Genomic DNA, 26,787 nt, shown 5'->3' on the forward strand with positions numbered 1-26,787 from the left:
TTGAGACTGAAGTAGTTCAATTGTAAACCTGACTTTTGTTACATTGTCATTAACCAAATTACTAAATCATGTATCCTATGCTTGTTTAACATTGCAAATATTTAGGGCTTACTCATTTTACTCAACAATAATTGAAGAAAGCAGCTGTAACTAGATTATGAAGTACTGTATGCCACTTCTGTTATGGCCTTGTAATTTTCGTGGTTTTGATGATAATATTGAGCTTCTAAATTAGTCTAGCTAAAGTGATTCTTATACAGTAATGTTTTCTAAATTTGAAGGGATGGAATGAGATTTTATGTATTCAATTTCTTGTAATTCCAGCTGGGTTATTTTTCAATTTTGTAAGCATTTTAACAGGGTTTGGTCCCACCATTGCCTGATCTGGAGGAGGTTTTTATGACCAACTAATTCTCAAGTCCAGCTAATGTCAATATTGTTTCTGGACACTTACATTTTGTCATTCAACTTTGTAGGTCATTTAACTTTGTAGGTCATTTAAGTTTTAGCCAATTTTTTTTTTTTTTTTATAAAAACATACCTAGAAGAAAAATCTCATCAAACTTATTTTTTCAGGATGGCAAACAAGTAAAGCAGTCCTAAACAGCAGTGTATTTTCAAGATTCTTTTTTTGTGCCTGCTGTCAAGCTTCATTATAACGCTTGTATTTAAAGGACTACAGTAATTTACAATTCTGCCAATTTATTGGTAAGTTAAGTGAATTTTACTCAAGTTTTAGGGCTTCGATTGAAAGTAATATTAAAATATCTCCAGAATTTTTATGAGTAAATTTACTGAAACGACCTCATCATTTAGTATTTTTCAGACATTATACTTAACCAAGGTGAAAATGAGAGACAAAACTCAGAATTAAATTTATTTGGATTTTTACAATTACTATTGAAATGATAAACATGAAATAACATATTTGCATCCAATTATATCTTTCTCTTCCAGGTAATATTTGCCTCGTCAGTGAATGGACTACTGGTTAAGGAAGAACTCTGTATTTCAGATCATCAAACTCTACCTAGGAGATAATAAACAAGGAAATATTGCACCATCACCTGACTGACTGGGAAGGCAGCTCACTCCCATAGATAGAAGGATCTGAGGCAGCAGCTCACTAGCCGAGAGTTCCACCAAGCAAGTGACATTGAAGCAACTGTGAACTCTTAAGAAATCATAAAGTTCGTCAAGGAAGGATAAATTGGTGATTGAAGTTAAGCCATACCAAATATGGTGATGGTGAGTTTGAGAAGAAACTTGCCTTTTCACGTGTGAGAACTTACCTTTTCACGTGTGAGAAAGGGGAATAGACGCAAGTCATTACTAACACCAGAGCAATTAATGTCTGAAATTTGTCAACCCACTGTGATGGTGGACACATTAGTATTTTCCTCTTGGAGCTGTGGTGGTATTTTTGGTATTCTTCAGTGGCAGGTACTTATCAGTCTACTAACTTTCTCCGGTTGTGCACATATTCAACTGTGTCCTGTAGCTTGTTTTTGATTCTCTAGTCTAATAATGCACAGCTTTATTGTAATATGAATTTTCTTAATCTCTCAGTAGGGCCCTGCATGAACAAAATATTGCAATCAAAGTGCAACAGGTTCTAAACCCTTCAATGTTTAACTTCTCTTGGTAAAAATGTTTAAGTCACTCAAACCATCAGTTTTCTTGAAGTGAACATCTTAGTTGAACCACCATATAATTTAGAGCTAGCACCATATAATTTGGAACTATCACCACTTTTCTTGGTTTTCTTCTCATAGTTGAACCTCCCACATAATTTGGAGTTGTCACCACCTCTCTTGTTCTCTTCCTCTAAGTTGAATCACCACATGATCTGAGGTTATCTCCAGTTCTCTTGGTCTTATCCTGCAAAACCACCATGATTTGAAGCTCGAACTGTCGCCATTTCTCTTGGTCTCTTTCTCTTCATTGAATTTACTACATGATGAGTGATGTGGAGATGTGAATTTATCTTGAAAAACTTTGGTTTGTAGTATTCTGAAAATAAATGAGAATGTAAATTTATAGATATTCCTGATTAAAAATTTATAGATATTCCTGATTAAAGACATACCTGGTACTGGCGAGTTTTTCTTTCTTAAGAATTCCTCAACAAATGCCAATGTTGTTAACATTTGAAACGAAGTGTACTACATTGAGGCATACAGATGATAATCATTCATAAATTGAGTTCAACATTATTACACAAAGAACCATTGAAGCTAAAAAAATTTGAGGCATACAGATGATAATCATTCATAAATTGAGTTCAACATTATTACACAAAGAACCATTGAAGCTAAAAAAATTATAGTCATCTAAGCAAATCCCTAATAATAATAAATATAGTGAAATTACAAAAGTAAGACCACCACCCCCATTGTGCCTATCCAAAAAGTTATTATTCATCTAGTACAATGAAAAAAATTATTCTGGAGGAATTAACACTGAACGAATGGTGGGGGAAATTGATACAAAACTATGAGGTTTATATGTAAATTTTATCCAAATGCAATAATAGTGAATTTTACCCAAAAGCAATAATTTTTAAACAATGCAAAAATACTGCTTTACCAAATTAACATTGCCATACCCGACATATATTATTGTGAGATTAAAATGTCATATGAAACTGTCAAGTGTTGGGGAATTGGTTTGAAGTTCAAAGTATATATAACTTCTTTACAAGCTATAAAAAGTAACATTTCAAATACTTAAATTATGCAACAAGGATATCTAAATGGAACACCTGACTCCCTCTCCTACCCAACTCTGTGCTAGTAAAGATAATCAGCTCTAGACAGTGTACTAAGTCAAGAAAAGCCTAAAACTAATGCTGAATTCATAAACTTTATCATAGTTGTATTACTAAGACCAATGCTTCCTGACAACAGAAAGTCAACATAGCCAAAAATATAATCCCAGTGACTTACTTTACATAATTATATAATACCCTATTGCATACTAATTTTTGATGTATAAAGAATCATCAGAATGAATTTATAGAATTTATAGAATCCAAAGGAACATTTTCTCTACAAAGTTAATAAACCACACATGAAACGAGAAGATTAATCTTAAACCTGAAATTGACTTTCTTCAGTGATCAATTGTACAGAAAAAAATCCTTCTTGCACTATAGTAGTTTATGAAAATAAATTCAATTTGAAATTATTGCCAGGTCCTAGGTCTTGACAGTTTCATAATATTGCAGTTAGATCTCTCATTAAGTAAGCCTTTAAAGGTCTGCTTGTTAGGAAATTCCTTACATTATTTTCCTGAATATTAATCTTTTCCCATAGATGTTTTTTTGATTTCATATTAAATAAACAATAATTTATTAATACTTACTTTGCACTACACCCTTCAATCAGTCTTCAGTGGTTCCAATTTGTTTATTCTTCAATCGATTAAAATGTTTTGTCAAACCATGTTTTCTCTGTATACCCAACACGTATCTGTGAAAAATAATAATTAGTAGGATATTGTACTGTTAAATCTAGTATAATAATCCTAATACAGTGCCTATAAAATGGTATGGATGGTGTGAAAGCTGAGATGTTGAAGGAAGGGGATGTGACTGTACTTGAATGGTTGGTGAGATTGTTTAATGTGTGTTTTGTGTTGTCAATGGTACCAGTAGATTGGGTCTGTGCATGTATTGTACCACTATATAAGGGTAAGGGAGATGTGCATGAGTGTTGTAATTCAAGAGGTATTAGTTTGTTGAGTGTAGTTGGAAAAGTGTATGGTAGAGTACTGATTAATAGGATTAAGGATAAAACCGAGAATGCAATCTTGGAAGTACAGGGTGGTTTTAGAAGAGGTAGGGGTTGTATGAATCAGATTTTTACAGTTAGGCAGATATGCGAGAAATATTTAGCAAAAGATAAGGTGGTGTATGTTGTGTTTATGGATCTGGAGAAAGCATATGATAGAGTTGATAGGGAAGCAATGTGGAATGTGATGAGGTTATATGGAGTTGGTGGAAGGTTGTTGCAAGCAGTGAAAAGTTTCTACAAAGGTAGTAAAGCATGTGTTAGAATAGGATATGAAGTGAGCGATTGGTTTCCGGTGAGAGTGGGGCTGAGACAGGGATGTGTGATGTCGCCGTGGTTGTTTAACTTGTATGTTGATGGAGTGGTGAGAGAGGTGAATGCTCGAGTGCTTGGACAAGGATTAAAACTGGTAGGTGAGAATGATCATGAATGGGAGGTAAATCAGTTGTTGTTTGCGGATGATACTGTACTGGTAGCAGACACAAGAGAAGCTTGACCGACTAGTGACAGAATTTGGAAGGGTGTGTGAGAGAAGGAAGTTGAGAGTTAATGTGGGTAAGAGTAAGGTTATGAGATGTACGAGAAGGGAAGGTGGTGCAAGGTTGAATGTCATGTTGAATGGAGAGTTACTTGACGAGGTGGATCAGTTTAAGTACTTGGGGTCTGTTGTTGCAGCAAATGGTGGAGTTGAAGCAGATGTACGTCAGAGAGTCAATGAAGGTTGCAAAGTGTTGGGGGCAGTTAAGGGAGTAGTAAAAAATAGAGGGTTGGGCATGAATGTAAAGAGAGTTCTATATGAGAAAGTGATTGTACCAACTGTGATGTATGGATCGGAGTTGTGGGGAATGAAAGTAATGGAGAGACAGAAATTGAATGTGTTTGAGATGAAGTGTCTGAGGAGTATGGCTGGTGTATCTCGAGTAGATAGGGTTAGGAACGAAGTGGTGAGGGTGAGAACGGGTGTAAGAAATGAGTTAGCGGCTAGAGTGGATATGAATGTGTTGAGGTGGTTTGGCCATGTTGAGAGAATGGAAAATGGCTGTCTGCTAAAGAAGGTGATGAATGCAAGAGTTGATGGGAGAAGTACAAGAGGAAGGCCAAGGTTTGGGTGGATGGATGGTGTGAAGAAAGCTCTGGGTGATAGGAGGATAGATGTGAGAGAGGCAAAAGAGCGTGCTAGAAATAGGAATGAATGGCGAGCGATTGTGACGCAGTTCCGGTAGGCCCTGCTGCTTCCTCCGGTGCCTTAGATGACCGCGGAGGTAGCAGCAGTAGGGGACTCAGCAGTATGAAGCTTCATCTGTGGTGGAAATGTGGGAGGTTGGGCTGTGGCACCCTGGCAGTACCAGCTGAACTCGGCTGAGTCCCTGGTTAGGCTGGAGGAGAGTAGAGGTCCCCTTTTTTGTTTTGTTTCTTGTTGATGTCGGCTGCCCCCCAAAATTGGGGGAGGTGCCTTTGGTATATGTATGTATGTATGTATAAAATGTAAAAATTAGTGGATGGATACTGCACTGTTGAATATAGCATTATAAATCTTAACATCCAATCTACAGAGCTATGTACAGTGTGTCCATGTACTGAACTTACTGTACTGTACAATAAATTGCCCTTTCTCACTTTTTTTTTTTACTGTAGCCAACTAAAACAACTGTAGTTTGCATTGTAACCCAATATACTAGTGTATATAAACACTGAGTTCCTTTTTTACTAATAATGGACAAATTTTATCTATATTTGCTTTGGTCAATACCTATTAAAATGCATTACACTACAGTGTATATTTGTATGGATAGAAACTCTGCATACGATAGTGTATACTGGACACTAATACTAAGTGAAGTAGATAGTTTTTCTTTATGCACCTGCTTGTTTGCAAGTACAGTTAACTATTCAAATTGTGAACACTGGTTCTACCAATTCTACATGCATATCAGGTCCATTGTTGAATAGACCTTTTACCTGGATTGGAAATTCCTCCTTTAAACCTTAATGCATAAATTTTAATTTCAAAATTAGAATTATAAAACAAGATGAAATACAATCAACTCGATTCTCCTCTTCAAGTAAAAAGTGACTTCATTACAGTATAAGAATACATTGCTACTAAAAACGTTATTGTTATTATTATCATTATTATTATTATCATTATTATTATTATTATTACTACTACTAGCCAAGCTACAACCCTAACTGGAAAAGCAAGATGCTATAAGCCCAAGGGCTCCAACAGGGAAATATAGCCTAGTGAGGAAAGGAAATAAGGGAATAAATAAACGACGATAAAAAATTAACAATAAATTATTCTTAAAACACTAATAACATCAAAACAGATATGTCATATATAAACTATAAAAAGACTTATGTCAGCCTGTTCAACGTAAAAACATTTGCTGCAACTTTGAACTTTTTAAGTTCCACTGATTCAACTACCCGATTAGGAAGATCATTCCACAACTTGGTCACAGCTGGAATAAAACTTCTAGAATACTGTGTAGTATTGAGCATCATGATGGAGAAAGCCTGGCTATAAGAATTAACTGCATGCCTAGTATTACGAACAGGATAGAATTGTCCAGGAAGATCCGAGTGTAAAGGATGGTCAGAATTATGAAAAATACTATGCAACATGCCTAATGAACTAATTGAACGACTGTGCCAAAAGTCAATATCTAGATCAGGAATAAGAAATTCAATAGACCGTAAGTTTCTGTCCAACAAATTAAGATGAGAATCAGCAGCTGAAGACCAGACAGGAGAACAATACTCAAAAGAAGGTAGAATGAAAGAATTAAAACACTTCTTCAGAATAGACTGATCACCAAACATCTTAAAAGACTCTCAATAAGCCTTTTTTTTTTTTTTTTTTTTTTTTTTTTTTTTTTGCAATATAAGAAGACACAGGCAATGTGTTTCCCAAGAGTAAATTTGCTGTCAAGAATCACACCTAAAATTTTAATAGTCATACAGAGTTTAAGAAAACAATTCTCTTCAATTATTAAAAATTCAATAATGATACCTAAAACAGACTCACCCACTCCCAATTGTTTGAATTTGTTAACAGGGTCAAAAGTAGCACTAAAATCACGGCTAATCACACAAACTTCCCTGACCACAATCAAGGGATTTCTGTACAGCATTGGTGATTTCAAAAAAGGCATCACATGCTCCAAGGCCCTCACGAAAGCCAAATTGCAAACAAACTAACAGACAATTACCCTCGGCAGACGTCTTTAGATATTTTGCCAAAAGACGTTCAAAAACTTTGGATAATATGGGAGTTATGGAAAATAGGCAGTAATCAGTTGGACCTGAGCTACCACAAACACATTTACTTGATGTAATAACATTATTTCTCTAACAAGTGCTAAAGGGACCTCTTCTTGCTAACTTGTGGAAAATAACATAACTTAAGAGCTAAGAAATATGCAGTCTTTATATAAAAAAAAAAAGGAAAAACAACATTTGGTCTACACCTCCATAAGCATCAAGAGAGATTTACTTTCACAATAACAAAAATTTAAACTAGTTACTTTAGCCTGAGGAAAACAGGAATGAGGAAAATCAAGTTCCTCATTACTCTGCTTACTGTCAAACACATCAAGACAAAAAAGGGTTCCTTTTGATAGAGAGTGACAGCTATCTGGTTCAAGTAAAGGAGGAACTGTTACGTCTACACCAAATAGAGCAGATTTAAGGGTAGCCCACCATTTATGTTCCCAAGTTGTACCAAAACGGTTTCTTTTATGGTTAAATTGTAATAATTTTCAGTTGAGTTGAAGCATAAACTCAGAGCAAAGGCTCTTAGTCAAGTATAGTTATTCCAGGTTAAATATGATCTGTTACCTTTCAAAGATGATAGGTCCCCTGCTTCTCCAAATAAGCATGTCTACAATCATCATTGAACCAGGGTTTGTCTTTCACTCTGTACTTTAGCACATAAGAAGAGATACACCTATCAATAATGTTGACTAGATTCTCATTCAAAAGAACAACAGGTAAAACACTAGTATACAATTGTGACAAATTCAAGTTAAAAAAAAAACACTCAAAATGGCATTCCAGTCTGCTTGAGTTTTTACATAAAACTTGCACGGTTATGATACATCAGGGGCAGGCTGCTCAGTCTTCTCTACTAATAAAATTAAAACATGATCAGATGTCCAATCAGGAGAACCAACCAGGGGAGTCTATGTATAGTAGGTCCAAGCAGTTACCAGACCTGTAAGTAGCTTGACTTATGATTTGCTCTCAACTTGATTGAGAGGCAAAGTCCAAAGCTCTTAAGCCATGGTGATCAGTCAGAGAAACAGAATTTACCCACTACCAATGGTGAGCATTGAAATGACAAACAAAAACAAAAGGAGGCATTTCTATCATTATCTTATATATCTAAGCCATAATGGTAAGAAAACAATCGAAGATAGAAGTCCTGGATTCCTGTAGATTGAACACAAATAGAAGTTATACCTGCCACAAACTTTAATTACCCACATCTCATGACATCCACATTCATAGCAGGATTTGGTGAAGCAGGGTACTCTGTCCTAACATACATTGCCATTCTCCTTGCCCTAGGAATGGCATCTCATTTCAAAACTATTGGCTTCTTAAAACCAGTAATAAAAAGCTCATTTGAGAAAGAATATGATATTGTCAGGACGAGACTATAAGGTCTTGAATATTGTCATGAAGCCCATAAATATCACTAGGGCCCAGGGGGCTAATGGAATGATGCTGTGGTCAAGGCTTTGTGCACCTTGAGCAGGACCATCTAGGTGTCGTCCATCACCCGAAGAAGAGGTGATGTTTTCAAGAAATTTTTTTTTTGCAACTATGACTGGCCTTCCTGGACTTTCACAACGACGACAACTTTTTATATTAGTGTATTAGAAGAAGCGTCAGAATCAGAGCTAGAAGAGATAAAGGAGTGACGTTGCTTCTTTGCACCAACTTTCTCCTCAGGGTCTGAAAGCAGAAAAGAGTTCCAAGTGACTATCGACAACAAAGGTCTCCCAAGGGGAGAAACAAAATGGGTTGCTCCAACAGGAACCCCAAAACTGGGGAACACTGTCACAGGGGGGAAGTAACAGGCACACTCACTGGTACTTGACTGAGACACAGGGACTGGGATCCCAGGCACAACTAGGGAGGGAGGCAAGGGCCCTGTGGTGTGCAATGATGCAATTAGCACATGTGACATTTCAACTATGCACAGGTATCAACAGCCTCAGCTCTTTTTTATGCCCAGCTTTAGGCTTGAGCAAATGGCGTTGACTGCTAAGTCATGACCTCTACAAAGCCCTGAATAAGTGCTGGTAATACCACCGACTAGTAGCAGCAACCACCCTTTCCCCACATTTACGAAACTGAATATCAATGATCAGCTTTATGAATCGAAACTCATCCACTTTCTGAAAAAACAAGAAAAAAATTAAAGCCTTTAGTGGGTACAACAGTACATCCATACTCATTGCTGCATAAGGCATAAGTTGGCTACTTTACTTAAAAAACAAATTCAACAGCCTTTCCAGCTTGTGCTACAGCCAGTCCCTATTTTAAAGGACAAAAGGTTTGACTTGGTACATACATATACCAAGGCACTTCCCCCAATTTTGGGGGGTAGCCGACATCAACAAATGAAACAAAAACAAAAAGGGGACCTCTACTCTCTACGTTTCTCCCAGCCTAACAAGGGACTCAACTGAGTTCAGCTGGTACTGCTAGGGTGCCACAGCCCACCCTCCCCCGTTATCCACCACAGATGAAGCTTCAGAATGCTGAATCCCCTACTGCTGCTACCTCTGCAGTCATCTAAGGCATCTTTGACTTGGTATAGGTACAAATAATATCAGGAAGCATTTCACAAAGGCTCTGGTTTATCTGTTGTAACATATGCATTACTTTTACCACTAAGAATTTCATTAATATTTCTTTTAAGTGAGAAACCTTTACTGTTCCATACAGTTGAAGTAGTTGAAATAGATCAAAAGAGCCTAACTAGATTGAGGCAAGAGTAAGCGTTGGATCAAGTCCAGAGCCTTTTCATTTCTTTAATATTATCACTTTTGAAGAATGCCAATGTGGTACATTAAGGATATTATTTGGTTTGCTTAAGGAAAAATACAGTACTGCACTGTATATTAATCTTTGATAAATGTAAGGTTTAGGCAATGAATTACAGTACTCTGTCTGGAATTACTACTAGCTTTAATGTCATTTTAATTGGCTATTACTGTATACTAATTAGATCTTAGATCTTTGTTACTAAAGTTTTTATAATTTTCCAAAAGAACCTGGTAAGTGTGAGTGATTACTGGAACGTAAGGTCATGAAGGTTATATGCCTTAATTACAATCTTTAAATTGTGTAAGGTTGAAATTGTATTTGATTACCCATTGGATTCCTTTATAGTATAATTATCAAATAAGGGAATTTCAATAGCAGATAGAAAATGAGAGTAACACCTAAAAAGTCAAGGATTAGACTAGATTTATGAATCTGGGTCATACGGCCTCATGCTGGGCTTTGGAAAGCCATTCAGTAGCCAGGTATAACCGAGGTGGAATACCACCTTGTTGTTTTACAAAAAACTGTCACGTTTAAAGAGGTTGAACGGACAGAAGAAAGAACCGTGAGCAGAGGTAAAGCAGATGGCTACAAAGCGAGAAGCTAGGTGTTGGGTAGATCCTTTAAGGGATACCTACAGTACACTGCAATAAGTGGACTGATGGCTCCAACATGTCTATGAAGAAAAGGAAGGAGATAGGCCAGCATTTACCTATCCCAGTCCTTAGTTGCCAACTTATTTTAGAGGGGACAAGGTTTCAATGCCAATTGATTACTTCGAGCAATATCAAATGAATTTCTGGACACCATTTATAAATATCTTCATGGACGTAATTAATTTTATTTAAATTTGCTCAAAATAGCTTTGAATATGGTAATTACTATCTATTTTCTCTCCCATTATTACTATTGTTTTTGCTATGCTATAATAATAATACTGTATAACTACTGTATTTAAAAATTTCCAAATACTTAGAAGTATAGTAAATCTTTTAAATCTTTCTATAAAAGATTAACTACACACTACTGTATTTGCTGGTTGAAATATATTTGAAGAAAAAAACATTAGCACTTTATTGATCAACCATATTTACCTATTCTTCCTAGAGTCACCCAAGTAAGAGTGCCATTGAAATTACCATTTCCTTATGAACGTCAAAAGTATTCTTCAAGTTCTTTCTTCAGTATGTATTTCATTTTTTCAGCAAATAACCTGGAATGAGAATAAAAGTAAACCTATTGAATATCAACCTTAATTGTACAAAAGAATAATATAGGACTACGATGGTCCATAAGGGACCACATACTGTACAGTACTATTGCATAGCTTACAACAAATTCCAATATCATTTCAAGAAGCCATCTTTAATAATTTATACGACTAACTTTTTATTTTTTTACGCATACTTTCCATTTGAAGTTATTAAAAGTGAAATCAGCTTTTTTTTTAACTACTGTACATTGCAACAAATACTTTAAATCTATGAAATTACAAAATACAGTGCTACTGACTTTTCCAATAACTTCATTCTTTATGGTTTACAATTATTTGATCAAATATGGTAGAGCACTGGTAGCTAATAGTACAGTATCCATAAGCTACTAGAGACAATCTTTAGTCTATACGTAACCAATTTGATATAGAGACTAACTTGTTCCTGTAAGCAAGCAGTACCTTATCAAACAACATAGGATCCTCAAAGTCCTGCAATATTGTGCTTTTAGTTATTCAGGGTCACAATAGAAAGTACCTTAAATTCAAAATAGCCATCAACCATGGGATACATAAAGAATAAAATCTATTGAGTACTGTTGGTGATAATCAACCAACAGAAACTACCCCACACAACCTTTTAGATGCTTGGTTGAAAACCTTCAGATAACTAATATGGGATATAATATCTTCTAGAGATGAAACTCTTTAAAAGAATAATAACCCTATATTATATGTTTACCACAAAGACCTGATATCACTCTCGAAGAATATAAAAAAATTATAAAAAATTCTGGCCAGGGAGCACCAAGGTCTTCTATTGGCAAAAAGGCATTTAGCCCCAGCTGAGAAAGTGTCTCTAAAACCTATAAAAAGAGTAGAACCATATCAAGAAATATATAAAAAACAGGATGATATTTATACAGAGCCAATTATAAGAATCAATACTACATACATATACCAAGGCACTTCCCCCAGATTTGGGGGATAGCCAACATCAAACAAAAAAGGGGACCTCTTCTCTCTATGTTCCTCCCAGCCTGACAGGGGACTCAACCGAGTTCGGCTGGTACTGCTAGGGTGCCACAGCCCACCCTCCCCCGTTATCCACCACAGATGAAGCTTCATAAGGCTGAATCCCCTACTGCTGCTACCTCCGCGGTCATCTAAGGCACCGGAGGAAGCAGCAGGGCCTACCGGAACTGCATCACAACCGCTCGCCACTCATTCCTATTTCTAGCACGCTCTCTTGCCTCTCTCACACCTATCCTCCTATCACCCAGAGCTTTCTTCACTCCATCCATCCACCCAAATCTTGGCCTTCCTCTTGTACTTCTCCCATCGACTCTTGCATTCATCACCTTCTTTAGCAGACAGCCATTTTCCATTCTCTCAACATGGCCAAACCACCTCAACACATTCATATCCACTCTAGCTGCTAACTCATTTCTTACACCCGTTCTCACCCTCACCACTTTGTTCCTAGCCCTATTGTAAGTAAGCCTTAGGTTTTTTTTTATAATGTATTAGCTTACTTAGGTTAGTTTTTAAGTTCCTCTTTCATTTTTTTTCGAAGGCTTTAAAGTTCATGGTTAGTTCGCCTTCTTGTTAGTAGGGGTCTCCTCACTCCAGTGGTATTTTTGTATAGTCTTGTTGACTAATCCTCCCTGTTTCTCCCCTCCATATTTTGGCTCTGCTGAGTTGACTTGAGACTGGGTTTCCAAGCTACAGGCAGTTGGTATCTGCACCCTGATTTGTGAGCCTATTACCTCTGGATATACAGCAAGTCTCTGAACGAATATATATATATATCTTCACCTCAGCTGGCCGTTACTTCACATCTCTACCATTTTATTATTGCCTCTGGTGCAGTACTTGCCAGAGGGGCCTCGCTTGGCGACGGTAAGGAGTGTCATTCATTTCTTGTAAATTATTGACGAAGATTATTGGGATCCGGCGTCCATGATCATGAATGAATATGATTACGGCTGTGCTGCAGTGTCAGGTTAATTTCCTGTTGGAGCTCTATAATGGTATTGAGAGTTGCCGTCTGCTGCCCTTATTGAAGGACCTATGGGAGGAGACCTTCATCATCTCATCATCCGTTAGCATGTAAAATTTAGGTTATTCTTTCTTTTCGTTGTTTTCTATTCCTCTCTGGGCCCCCTTTCCTCCTTCAGAGGTTGAATGTGTTGACTGGTAATTTGGGTATATGTTTCGTAAGTGGTATTTTTGATTTAATGTTAATGATGAGGCCTAGTTATTATTTTCTATATTTTATTGAATTGTAATATATATTGGTTTTTATTTCATTGTTTTGTTATCCCCCTTGAGTTATTCTTGTGCTGCATTTACCTGGGCTTGCTTCCACCTTTGTGGCTTGCTGCCTTTTGAACACCTAAATATTGATTATTTATGGTCCTGTAGACCTAGTGTGTGTTGTGGTCCAACGAGACCATTACAATTGGCGACCTTGCCAGGATTCATCGTATCCTGTGGTGTTCTTGTTGCAGTGCAAGCGTAATTCTTGGGGTGTTGTTATTGTTAGGTGGCATGGTTACACCTCCTCAGTGTTTGGTTGGCTGGCGCTATTGCAAGTGAAATAATTTTGTTATATGTAAAGTGTTGTAATTACTTGCAATCAAAATGGATAACATGAATATCGTAGAGTTGCTTGAAGGAGAGGGATGGCAGGATAGGTTGGCCGAATTAAGCAAAGAGGAGTTAGAAAGTGTGGCAGATTTTTTTGAAGTGGAAAGAACGGTAACAATGAAGAAGGGTATACTATTGCTAAAGGTTTATGAGTGCGTTAAGGAGACTAAGACAGGAGCCAAACCCAAGGTTAGGCAAGAAGAGGGATTGTCAGTAGAAATTTTGGATAGACAGATTAGTCTAAAACAAATGGAAATACAGCAGCAAAAAATGGTGTTTGAAGAGAGAGAGAGAGGGAAAGGAAGCATGAGTTAGCTAAGTTGGCTTTGCAAACGCCAGGGTCACCAGGGTCTCCTTCTCGTGTTGAGGCTTCCTCCTCCTTCTCAAATTTAGCTCAGGCTTTGAAGTTTGTCCCGAACTTCCAGGAAGATAATGTTGCTGAGTTCTTTATGTCATTCGAAAGAATTGCTAACAGGTTAGAATGGCCTATTGGATTATGGACTACCCTTATCCAGAGTAAATTGATTGGGAAAGCCCAAAAGGTATATGTAGCTTTGGAAGAAGATCTCTCCTCGGATTATGAGAGTGTAAAGGCGATAGTGTTGAAGGCATATGAGCTCGTGCCGGAGGCCTATCGGCAAAGGTTCCGTAATTTGAGTAAAAATGAAAATCAGACTTTCGTAGAATTTGCAAGGAGTAAAGAGCAATATGCTACTGATTGGTTAAAATCTAAAGAGGTGGACAATTTTGATAAGCTAAAGCAGTTGCTGTTGGTTGAAGAGTTTAAAAGGTGTACTCCTGACCGTTTGAAGGTTCATTTGGAGGAGTTGAAATTAGATTCCCTTCAGGAGGTTGCTGTGGCGTCAGATGAGTATTTTTTGTCTCATAAAGATACTATGAAAGAAACTGTATTTAAGGAAAAACCACGTTGGGGTTGTTCTGGGAGATCTGGTAATTTTAATAACCAAAAGAATGTTTCTCAGAATGTTCAGTTAAATAAGGGTTCTCAGAATGTTCAATCAAATGAGGTTTCTCCGAATGGCCAATCAAAGGTGAATTACTCGCAAAATAACAGACTTGGTGAGTCGGGTGTTTATGATCCACAAAAGCTGAGGAATTTGACGTGTTTTTTCTGTAACAAGAGGGGTCATACCAAAAGAATGTGTTATGCTTGGAAAAAGGTTTGTAACAGTAAAGGTAATCCGGTGATGGCGGTTGAGAAAAGTGCTAGTCAGGGTGGGGCTCTGCCCTCTCCGACTCAATGACTAAGAAAGTCAGTGACTGCTAGTTCCTTCGGTGATTTTCTGGCCGTGGGTGAAGTCTCGCTGGATGGTGAAGGCCAAGGGAGAAAAGTTAATATTTTACGTGATACCGGAGCCGCGCAATCATTAATTCTTAGAGATTCGGTCCCGAATGATTTTGTGTATGAGAATCGGGAGTTTGTTATTTTGAGTGGTTTTCCGGACACGGTAAAATCTTATCCAATTGGTCTATTTCATCTTAGTTGTCCTTATTTTTCGGGGAATGTCCGTTTGGCTATTGTTGATAAATTTCCGATTAAAAAGGTGGATGTGGTTCTCGGAAATGAGATTGTGTATGAAAATAAAAATGTGCCAATTGTGATTAATCCGGATGTGGAAGTAGGGGTAGTCACTCGTGCTAAGGCAAAGGCTGTTGACGCTGCAGAGTCAACAGTAGACGTTGATTTGAGTAGTTTAGGACGTAGTGATGTATCTGTAGACAGTAGTAGTAGTGTTAGATTAAAACCCAATTGGACTTTTAAAGAACTTGTTTCGGCTCAGAAAAAGGAGTTTGGTAGTCTCCCTATTGAGTCTGGTGAGATAACGAACGTGACAGTTCCTATTTTTAAGGTAATTAATAGCATATTATACAGAATAAGTAGACCAATGCATGCCTCGGGGGAGGATTACGAAATTATACGACAGATTGTGGTTCCTGAATGTTACCGTCATGAGTTGATGTCATTAGCTCACGAGAATGTGATGGCGGGACATTTTGGTATTCACAAAACAGTCAGTAGGTTATTAAATAATTTCTTTTGGCCCAAGCTGAAAGGTGATGTTAAAAAATTTGTTAATAGTTGCGAGGTTTGTCAGAGAGTCGGCAAACCTAACCTACCTATTCCAAAGGCTCCATTAATACCTATCCCAGTTGTGTCTGAACCTTTTCGGGAAGTGTTAATTGATGTTGTTGGTCCTCTCCCAAAGTCAAAGAGTGGAAATGAGTATATTTTCACTATTATGGATCGTATGTCTCGGTACCCCGAGGCAATCCCCTTGCGGTCCATAAGGAGTGAAAAGATTGTAGAGGCATTAATAGGTTTCTTTTCAAAATTTGGTCTCCCGAAGGTAATTCAGTCAGACTGCGGTACTAACTTCACGAGTCGTTATTTTAAGCAGAAAATGACTGAATTGGGCATTAAACATGTAACTTCCTCGCCTTATCATCCAGAGTCACAGGGTGCTTTGGAACGTTTTCACCAAACTATGAAAAGCATGTTAAAGAAATATTGTATTGGGAATGGGGCTGAATGGGATAAAAACCTTCCATTCCTCTTATTCGCTTTCCGCTCTATTCCTGGTCAATCTCTCGGTCTCTCTCCTTTTAATATGACAAATTCGAAGATAATTTGTATTTTTCCTAACCATACAAACCTTAGCTATTTACAAAGGGTTATTACTTTTAGCGTAGCTGAAATGGCGAGCCATTAGAATTTAACGAGGGTGTATTACCCCCGCGCTAGTTAGCGGGGGGGTAGGGGAGTGGTAGCTAGCTACCCCTCCTCCCCCTCACACACAGGTGAATACTCACTTTCACTTAGAGGTAGGACTTGTCTTGGGGGACAGGGCTGGCGGGCAAATATGTGTAAATAGCTAAGGTTTGTATGGTTAGGAAAAATACAAATTATCTTCGAATTTGTCATTTGTTCCGTAACCGAAATACAAACCACGCTATTTACAAAGGGTGACTTATCCCTTAGGAAGGGTGGAAAGTCCCCAGCCATACTGGCTTTGGCTTTACCCGGGGACTCAGAATCCGAGTGAGTCGCACTCGAGAAAAGGAGTCCCTGCACCTCACAAGTTCCTTGCACCGCAAGGAACCATGTGGCCTACGTAAGCTTGTGTGTGAAGGAAGAAGTGTGACCCGTCCTAGGCAGTTGACCTGGAGTTCCAGAAGGAACTCTGGGTTAGGACGTTCCCAATACCACCTCGTCAGGGTATGGGGGACGCGACAGTATTGACTCAATACTCGGAACACAAGGAAGCATGGTTTACCTGCAGAGGTTCGAGGTCAGCTATGCAGAGACCAGGATGCTGCTTCCCCGTAGAGGGGATGATGAAGAAAGAAGTAAGGGCCAGACATACTTCTTTCGTTCATGCAGACTAAAACCTGATAACAATGCCCTCAACCTTCTGCTACCTGTCCAAAAAGGAGCCTGAGGTTAGACCAGCTGTTGTGTAGCCACCACAGAGCGATAGAAAACGTATCGAGACTCCTGTGGGTCACGCCCTGCAGGAAGCGGGCTGCGAAGGTCATCAGACGCTTCCAGACTCCAGCTTGTAGCACCTGCGTCACAGAGTAGTATTACTCGAAGGCGAGGGACGTTGCGATGTATCCAACATCGTGCTGTAGGGCGACGTGACGGGGGAGGGTCTGAAGACAGGTCGAGATGAATGTCCTTGAGTCCGGGCTGAAGAGGTATACTGGTGACTCTCCCCCCATGTCCTCCTTGTGTTCCCAAATCGGCTGCAACTGAGGCCAAACTGCAGCTGTTCCCAGCGCTAACCTCTCGATTCCTGTACTGGCAAGAAAGAGAAGGTCTTGGGACATCAGACACAGAATGGAGACTCAAAATCTTGAATGAATCGGACCGGAGGGTCGGGACCCTCAGATTCTGAGTCTAGCCAACAACTCAGGAGCGAGCCTGAATGTTGCCTTCCCCTCTTCCTTAGAAAGGGGGGGGAGTAGTAAGAGACCAAGAAGATTGCTTACACACTGGCCGTGGCCAGAGTGAGCAGAAGACCCAAGGCGGAATACAATCCGAGGCCTGTCATAAAAGGGTCTTGAGAAGATCTCTTAAAGGACTAAAAGTCCGAGCCATGCTCCAAGTTGGAGGTCTTCCTCCGACTAGGGCAGGGACGATCGTAGCTTCGCATGAGCGAGGATAGATCCAGCGGGCAGGAAAAAGTTATTCCTTTAAGCCTGAAGGTCAGGGAAAGGCTGAGCGACAGGCTTCATTGCCAAGAGCGGAAAGGAGTTTCCTCCCGCCGAAAGGCAATAAGACCGTTATTGCTGGAGAAGAGGCCTCACGGGAAGAGGTATATCTCCCACGGCACCAACCACCTTAGACTCTTCACTTTGCCTGGGAGACCCCTGTGGATGACTATCGCAGATGACGCGACCTCCGTACCGCGACTGTAGCGGGTTGTCTCTTCTAGAGGAGGAAGCGTAGTGTCTCCAGGCATGAAGCCGAAGCGACGTCCCGGTTCGGGAGAGATGTCGCAGTGTGGTTGCTTGAGTAGTCTGCGCCGTGGGAGAAGCTCTCCCGGGAGTTCCGTCAGGGGAAGCAGAGGGTCCAGAAACCGTTCTGCGCATAGTCCCAGTGGAGCTCTCCCATTGAAAGGTTGACAGACAACCTGGTTTTGTTGAGACCCATTGTCCGCAGACAAAAAGGAGGGAAGACGCAGGCGTCGAAGTTGTCCCACCATCACCGGAATGCATCTTGCCAGAGTCTCGGGGTCTGAGACTGGGGGGAAAACTAGCGGAAGCTTGAGGTTCCAAGCTGTCGCGATCAGGTCCCCCAGACCAGCACTTGCTGGTTACCCAAGGTCAAAGACCCTTAGGTACACTCTCTCTATGAGGCTCTGCTCGGATAGTCTGAGAGAAACATTCCCCTGCCTGGAATGAGAGAGCCGATGGTGGAATTGAGAGAATCTCAATCATCCCGGTATCTCTACTGCAAGATGTGAAGGTGTGAAAATGCGTCCCCTGCTGGTTAGCATGAAGTCGACACGCAACGGGGCGACTTGGCAGGAGCGGTAGGATCTGAAGAGGGGCCAGACTAAGGCCCTTAAGCCTGCCTGAATGATGGAGAGGTATCCTTCAGGTCTTGACCATAGGCCTGGACCGGAACATGCCCCCCCCCCCCTTTCCTTTGACGAGTCCGAGAACCGCATCAAGAATGTGGGGAAAGGACGAGAATATCCACTACCATCAAGAGGCTCCATAGGTCAACACCCATTGCAGGTTTAATAGTTCCGCTGGTCCCATAGGGCCAGGGAGTCCGGTTAAACATTGCCTGAAGCCACCGGAACTTGGATCGCCCCACATGGAACTTATCCTGAGGCGACCGTTCGGACTATAAACGGGTCAATGAGGAAAGAAGAACTAGGAAACGTTCCAAGGTAGGGCTGAAAACTCTGCTTGACTGAGAACAGGTACTGCGACTCTCCTCAGTCTTGCCACAGTCAACCGAAAGGAAGGCTCGGAGGATGTGGTAACAGAATCTGGCGTCCCCAGGTGGTCACCCATCCAAGTACCGACGTTGCTTAACCTCGCTGGACGGACGAGAAGCGGGGTTTCCAACGTGGTAAGGCGGTTGACTCAATATCATGGCCAGATACTCCAGATGTTGAGGCAGAGGAAGAGAAGGCTCCAAGCAAAATACCATGAGCCCACACTCATGGTCAGCATTCGGAAGCTTTTCCCGGCGCTGAAGAAGGTCGAAACCCGAGCCTACCGGAGTTGACCAGCCCTCCAAACAGCAGAGGAGGCGGAAGTCTGCACCTGAGCGGCCAAGAGGAAGGCAGGGAGAGTTCTCTGGGGAAACAAACCTGCTATGCCACGGCGGGATAGCCACACTGCATCATAAGCAGGAATACTTGCAGTTTAGGCTGAATTCGACGAGCACCCTGGAAGATGGATGGAATGGAAACTGAAAGTACCCGTCCTTCCGATCCAGGGTTAAAGGAGTCCTGTCGCCTCGTTACCAGTCTGATCGATTCTGCTGGTCTACGCTGGCCAAAGTTTGTTCGACAAACTTGATCAGGGCTGAGAGGTCGACTATGGACATCCCCTCTCAGATCCTTCCTTACAAGAAAGGATCGACTGAGGGGGCCGGGGGTGAAGCCGTCGATGATCCTAAGGAAGACCTTCGCCTAAGGTATGGATCATTCTGCCCAACCGGGCAACTCTGCTGATGCTATGGCATAGAGGTTCAGAGACACTGAATTCGCTGACAGAGACGGCAGGCGCGATATCCTTGGCTACTCACAGAGATTGTGCGGGAATGGGCATCGGGAAGCTGTCATTCGGATGAGTAACCTTAAGCATCCTCCCAGCGAAAAAACCTGCAATCCTAGAGTTCGTGAACTCCTTTTAGGACTATGCCCCCCCGGGGGAGTCTCCCGTGCCATCTGTTCCTGACAGGAGGAAACTGCAATTGGACACCTTGTCCCAGTTGTCGTAGCCGATAACTTAGGCCGACGTGGTTGAAAGAAAAGGGAGCTGGAGCCCTGCAGAGTCTGGAAGAAAGCGCCTTGGAGGAGTGAAACCGGAAGTCGATTTACTCCGCACAGCAGATGTTTAAGTCTCTGTCCTTGGGCAAAGACAAAACTCTTCTCAAGGATGGAAGGGTGTCTGAGGTCGTTGACCTCCACAGATGAGACACCCGAAGGAAGCCTTCAGTCAGTGCGTCCAGATGGTACAACCTCGAGCTTGTCCGCAAGTAGATACTTAACGACGAAAGGCCAAGGTGCCTGAGCTCGAGAGGAGGAAAGTACCCTTGATCTTCCTGTAGCTTCCTTGAACCAAACCTCGGGCCGTAACCGAGGAGGGATAGAACCTGGTAAGCTCCCAGAGGAAGAGGTAAGCAGTCACCCCTTGTCCGATGGAGAAATCTTCAACGGAAAGCCCCCCCGCCAAAAATCCTTCCAGGGCGGGAGAAGGAGAGAGTACTCGTGCAGGAGAGGGGACCCTCGAGACCGACCTCTTGGGAACCAACTTCGCCCTGGGGGAAGTCACCACGAAGTCCACTCCTCTCTTTCTCTTCAGCGTAGGAGAGACAGCCGCTGGTTTGTTACCCTGGCCGGTGAGTGCTGGTTTCATAACCCTCATTAACGCCCGTGCCAGCGGATCAAACCATGTCTGCTGCTCCAAGGACACAGAGTCCGAAATCCTCGCTAAGGTGAAAGGGATCGGGCGATCCTTTGGAGAGGACACGACGGTTCCTGCCTGAAAAGAAGGTGGGAAGAATGCTGTACTGACCTGTCTTCGTCCTGCACTACCAACCTGTGCTTGGATGGAGGTGATCCCGAGTGCCGCCTAGGAGCACGCGTCCCTGCTGCTACCACCGGCTGTGGAATTCGCCGCGAACTATGGTCGCGCGAGGGCGAACGGTCGCGCAAAGGCGAATGGTCGCGCGGGCGCACAGGCGAGTGGTCGCGCGGGCGCGCAGGCGAGCGGTCGCGAGGGCGCGCAGGCGAGCGATCGCGCGGGCGCGCAGGCGAGCGATCGCGCGGGCGCGCAGGCGAGCGATCGCGCGGGCGCGCAGGCGAGCGATCGCGCGGGCGCGCAGGCGAATGGGCGTGACGGCGAGGGATCGTGCTGCCGCGTAGGTGAAGAAGATCGCTGGCGGTAAGCGATGGCGAGCAGCATGTGTAGGTGAATGATCGCGTGATAGGGTGCGATGGTGATCAGCATCCGCAAGAGGGCGAGCGTTCAGGGTTGTGCGATGAGGAGCAGCATGCGTAAGCGGGCAATCGTGCAGGGTTGTGCGATGGCGAGCAGCATGCGCAGGTGAATGATCGCGTGAAAGGGTGCGATGGTGATCAGCATCTGCAGGAGGGCGATCGTTCAGGGTTGTGCGATGAGGAGCAGCATGCGTAAGCGGGCAATCGTTCAGGGTTGTGCGATGGCGAGCAGCATGCGCAGGTGAATGATCGCGTGAAAGGGTGCGATGGTGATCAGCATCTGCAGGAGGGCGATCGTTCAGGGTTGTGCGATGAGGAGCAGCATGCGTAAGCGGGCAATCGTTCAGGGTTGTGCGATGGCGAGCAGCATGCGCAGGTGAATGATCGCGTGAAAGGGTGCGATGGTGATCAGCATCCGCAAGAGGGCGATCGTTCAGGGTTGTGCGATGAGGAGCAGCATGCGTAAGCGGGCAATCGTTCAGGGTTGTGCGATGGCGATCAGCATCCGCAGTTGAGGGTCGCGCGATGGCGATCAGCATCCGCAGTTGAGGGTCGCGCGATGGCGATCAGCATCCGCAGTTGAGGGTCGCGCGATGGCGATCAGCATCCGCAGTTGAGGGTCGCGCGATGGCGATCAGCATCTGCAGTTGAGGGTCGCGCGATGGCGATCAGCATCCGCAGTTGAGGGTCGCGCGATGGCGATCAGCATCCGCAGTTGAGGGTCGCGCGATGGCGATCAGCATCTGCAGTTGAGGGTCGCGCGATGGCGATCAGCATCCGCAGTTGAGCTAGTAGCTGGCGAACCATGTTCCTTCAGAAGTGTTGGAGAACGTTGGCGTGCCAGCTGTAACACACGTGGGCGATCCGGAGATCGCTGGCGAGCTGATGATCGCTGACGAGCTGACGATCGCTGGCGAGCTGATGATCGCTGACGAGCTGATGATCGCTGACGAGCTGATGATCGCTGACGAGCAGAAGGCTACGCGTGGAAGCCTGCGCAAAGAAGAGTCCTTGACCCCGACCTGAACCGAAGTTCTAGATCGCGAGGGCGAACGTGGGCGCACAGGGCACGTAACAGGAACCGCAGGGAAGATCATCTTGAAAGCGCTGACGAACAGGGAGCGCTGACGAACAGAAGGGCGCGCAGGGAAACCCTGACACGCAAGGGAAGAACCCCCGTGGGGGCAACCCTTTGCCCCGAAGGGATCGTTGTCCGCCGGGAGACTGATGTCCGTCGGAAGACCGCTGTCCGTCGGGAAGACCGTTGTCCGTCGGGAAGACCGTTGCCCGTCGGGAGACGAGATTAGACTGCTGTCCATCTGCACCAAGACGGAAGATCGAGAAAAAGAAGTTGTAGGCTGCAAACGGAGATTCAAAAAGGCGCCTCAAACACCCTTATAGGGAGATGAGAGGCCCTTACGACGAGGCGGACGGAGGGCCTTACGGCGAGGGAGGCCAACAGCAACAGCAACAGAAGAAACCTCCGAAGAGGAGTCTCTATGAGTGTACTCTCTCGCGAACGACAGAGAAACACTTCGTGGAAGAGACTGGTCAGCCAGTGACCTAAAAGGGGCAATCCTCCGAAGAGGAGCCCCTGCAGTTGCCCAGCCCCTTGAGCGAAACTGCAGGTGCGACCGCTCAGCACCAAGAGCATAGTCGCACGAAAAAAAGGCAAGAGAAGAACCCCCCAAAAGAGGAAAAGCTCAAGCCTGGACAGGAAAAAACTTCCCTCGGAAGGAAAGTTATCCGCCCAAGGAGGCAAGCCTCCTGACTGTTCTAAAATGAACTGGAGAGCTGTCCGTCGACACGGGAGTACTACCAGTAGAAGGAGACACGCCCCTGACGACAATACAAGGGGGGAGGCAGCAACAGCCGAATCCCCAGGACTCAACCAGACAGCTCACACCGTTGCTATATTACAGAAACGAACTAGATCGGTAACTGTAAAAAAATAAAACAAATAATATTAGTACACATTCATTCCCCCGGGAAGGCTCCGAAGAGGAATCCCGAGGAAAAGGAACAAGAATTACACAACAGGCACGTGCCCTCACAACCACTTACACTCGCGGAAGGAGAGCTGTAACCAAAACAGAATTATAACAATTATAATTATGTAACTATGTAATTATGTAATTTAAAAAAAAGAATGAATACTAAAGAAAAAAACGAAAACCCCGAAAGGAATCGTTCTACAAGCTGAAAAATTAACAACTACAATTAGATTCATAAACTAATTGAGACAAAATGTACGGCGTAGCAACCCCACCCACACGGGAAGGAAGCTACAAGGGCGTAGTAAAACATAGTAAAAGGGTGAACGACCTCAAGAGAGAGAGAGAGAGAAAGACCGAAGTCAAACTCGATCGCAACCCATAAAATTAGGCCGTGGTGGCCTAACTGCCGAGGCCTCCACGTAGATATCGTACACTACACACACACATCTGAAAAGGAAACTTACTTATTTCTGTACTCAAATATATATACAAACATGAAAACATGTTTACATATATATTGAGTAAAAGAAAAGTAAGCGATTAAGTAAAGACAAAACAGACAATGGCTGCCAAGCGAGGACCAAGACAGAGACGTCTGTCACAGTCCGAGCCAAAAGTGAAAGTGAGTATTCACCTGTGTGTGAGGGGGAGGAGGGGTAGCTAGCTACCACTCCCCTACCCCCCCGCTAACTAGCGCGGGGGTAATACACCCTCGTTAAATTCTAATGGCTCGCCATTTCAGCTACGCTAAAAGTAATAACCCTTTGTAAATAGCGTGGTTTGTATTTCGGTTACGGAACAACTGATTTTTGGACATTCTGTAAGGGGTCCGCTGGATATTGTGAGAGAGGCTTGGGAGGGAGATGCCCCTGATTTGAATTTGATTGATTACCTTAATAATTTGAATGCTAAATTAACCAGGGCTTGGTCTTTTGCAGGTGAGAATTTGTTGAAAAGTCAGAAGAAAATGAAATTTTATTTTGACAGAAAGACTGTGACCCGGGACTTCGACGTAGGACAGAAGGTACTGGTTCTGTTACCTATCCCAGGTAATTCTCTCAAAGCTACTTTCCAGGGACCATGGAAGGTATTGAAGAAGGTAAATAATGTTAACTTCTTGGTGGAAACCCCCGATAGGAGAAGGCCCTCATCAATTGGTACATATAAATATGATGAAAGCTTTCCATGAAAGAGAGAAGGTTAGGCCAATTGCGACTCTTTGTGACGGTAGAAATGACTTGGTCGGTTATAATGCTTCTTTTTCAGATGAGCATAATAATAATTCTTTTTCAGAGGACAGGGACTTGAAAGATAGTGAATGGCTGGCAGGTAATGTCGAGGCTTTAGAAAATTTACCTCAGATGTTGGGTCACTTGGGTAAGGATGAGCAACAATCCTTGAGAAATTTGGTTTTAAAAATATAAGGACTTGTTTTCTAATGTGCCCGGCAAGACCACGATCTTGCGGCATGACGTGGACGTAGGGGACGCCACGCCCGTGAAGCAGGCTCCTTATAGGTTGAACCCAAAAAAGAATGAGATTGTTGCTAGAGAGGTTGAGTATATGCTCAAGCATAATTCAATAGAGCCGAGTTGTAGTCCTTGGTCATCTCCGGTTGTGTTGGTGAAGAAATCGGACGGAGACTATCGTCTTTGTTTCGATTATAGGAAGCTTAATGAGGTGACCAAGGCTGATAGTTTTCCATTGCCTCGTGTGGAAGATTGTATTGATCGCATGGGTCGGGCTAAATACATTACAAAATTTGATTTATTAAAGGGATATTGGCAGGTGCCTTTGTCGGAAAGGGCCAGGAGTGTTTCGGCTTTTGTAACCCAACAGGGATTATTTCAGTGTAAGGTAATGCCCTTTGGGATGAAAAACGCTGCTGCCACCTTTCAGAGACTTATGAATTCGTTGGTTAGTGGTCTAGAGGGGTGTGTGGTGTATATCGATGACTTGGTTATTTTTAGCGACGACTGGCAGTTGCACCTGAAGAGAATTGAGGCCTTATTCAAAGTACTTAGGAAAGCAGGCCTGGTTATTAATTTAAGGAAGTCTGATTTTGCAAAAGCAACGGTGGTATATCTTGGACATGAGATAGGAGCAGGTATGGTGGCTACCAAGGAGGCTAACATTGAGGCCATTCGTAAAGTAGAGGTTCCTAAATGTAGGAAAGATTTGCGAAGGGTATTAGGGATGGCAAGCTATTATCGCAGATTCATTCGCAATTTTTCAGACATTGCGGAACCTCTTACTGCTTTATTGAAGAAAAATGTTAAATTTGTTTGGAGTAAGGAGGCTCAGGATGCATTAGAGAGGATAAAACTGGTCCTCATTAGTCGGCCTTTGTTAACAGCTCCAAATTTTAACGCTCCATTTCAGCTTACCACTGATGCGAGTGATGTGGGGGTTGGTGCTGTATTGAGTCAAGCTGACGAAAATGGTATCGTCCACCCGGTGGCGTATTTTTCTAAAAAGCTCACTTTGCCTCAAAGAAAATATTCCACTATCGAGAAGGAGACTTTGGCCTTGATCTTAGCGTTAACTCATTTTAATGTCTATCTCTCCTCCTCAGGTGGGCCCATTAAAGTTTGTACGGACCATAATCCATTAACGTTCTTGAATCGGTACAAGAATAAGAATCAGAGATTGATGCGTTGGAGTATTTTGGTCCAAGAATTCGATCTAGAGTTTAAGCATATCCCAGGTAAAGAGAATATGGTGGCCGATGCATTGTCCCGGCTGGCAGAGTAAGTGCGAACGAGATAATTATAAGGGTTTTTCTTCACCTGTTGGTAAGTTCTGTCACTCGTGGTAACTGTTTGAGTGGTAATAATTATTTATATATGGTTTCTTTTATTTTGTTGAACAGATTATGTAATGTAACACTCCAATGTTGGACGTAGTATTGACGGTTGATTATGATTTGATATGATAGATGGATGTTGACCAAATGTAAGATTATTATTGTTCGTTGATGCATGCAACTGTTATTTTATGGGTTAATTATATCTGTCTTTAATTGCTTGTGGAGGTGGTGAAGTTTATAATGAACTGATTTCTGGGTCGAACCTGTGGCGCCGGGCGAAAAGTCCTTCTTGAATACCCTTTTCTGATAAAATCCTTCCAATTATACCAGAGAAAGATAAAAGCATGGAATGCTGAGGTTACAACCCTCGCGCGAGCACCTTTTGGGTGTCGTGTATAAAGCAAAGGCGCGTGAAATCCACTATTCACAGGTTGTCTTCCATTTAGTTAATTCCTTCGCCAAAGGGATGGGCCGATACAGAGGCCCTAGACACATCCCCATCGCCGCACCACCCACGCCACGACGCGAGCGCCATCTGAACAAC

General features: G+C 42.6%; 1 long non-coding RNA gene across 1 annotated transcript in view; it reads right to left on the minus strand.

The window, feature by feature from the left end:
• Window positions 1–956: 956 nt before the first annotated feature.
• Window positions 957–26,787, minus strand: part of LOC137638336 (uncharacterized) — a 125,045-nt gene continuing 99,214 nt past the window's right edge. Inside the window, exons 2-4 of the long non-coding RNA XR_011044065.1 lie at window positions 10,955–11,073; window positions 3,367–3,473; window positions 957–2,013 (exon numbers count right to left, since the gene is read on the minus strand). This is a non-coding gene — a long non-coding RNA (uncharacterized lncRNA). The remainder of the gene's footprint in view (window positions 2,014–3,366; window positions 3,474–10,954; window positions 11,074–26,787) is intronic.

This window comes from Palaemon carinicauda, chromosome 3 (genome assembly GCF_036898095.1).
Source record: "Palaemon carinicauda isolate YSFRI2023 chromosome 3, ASM3689809v2, whole genome shotgun sequence".
Lineage (NCBI taxonomy): Eukaryota > Metazoa > Arthropoda > Malacostraca > Decapoda > Palaemonidae > Palaemon > Palaemon carinicauda.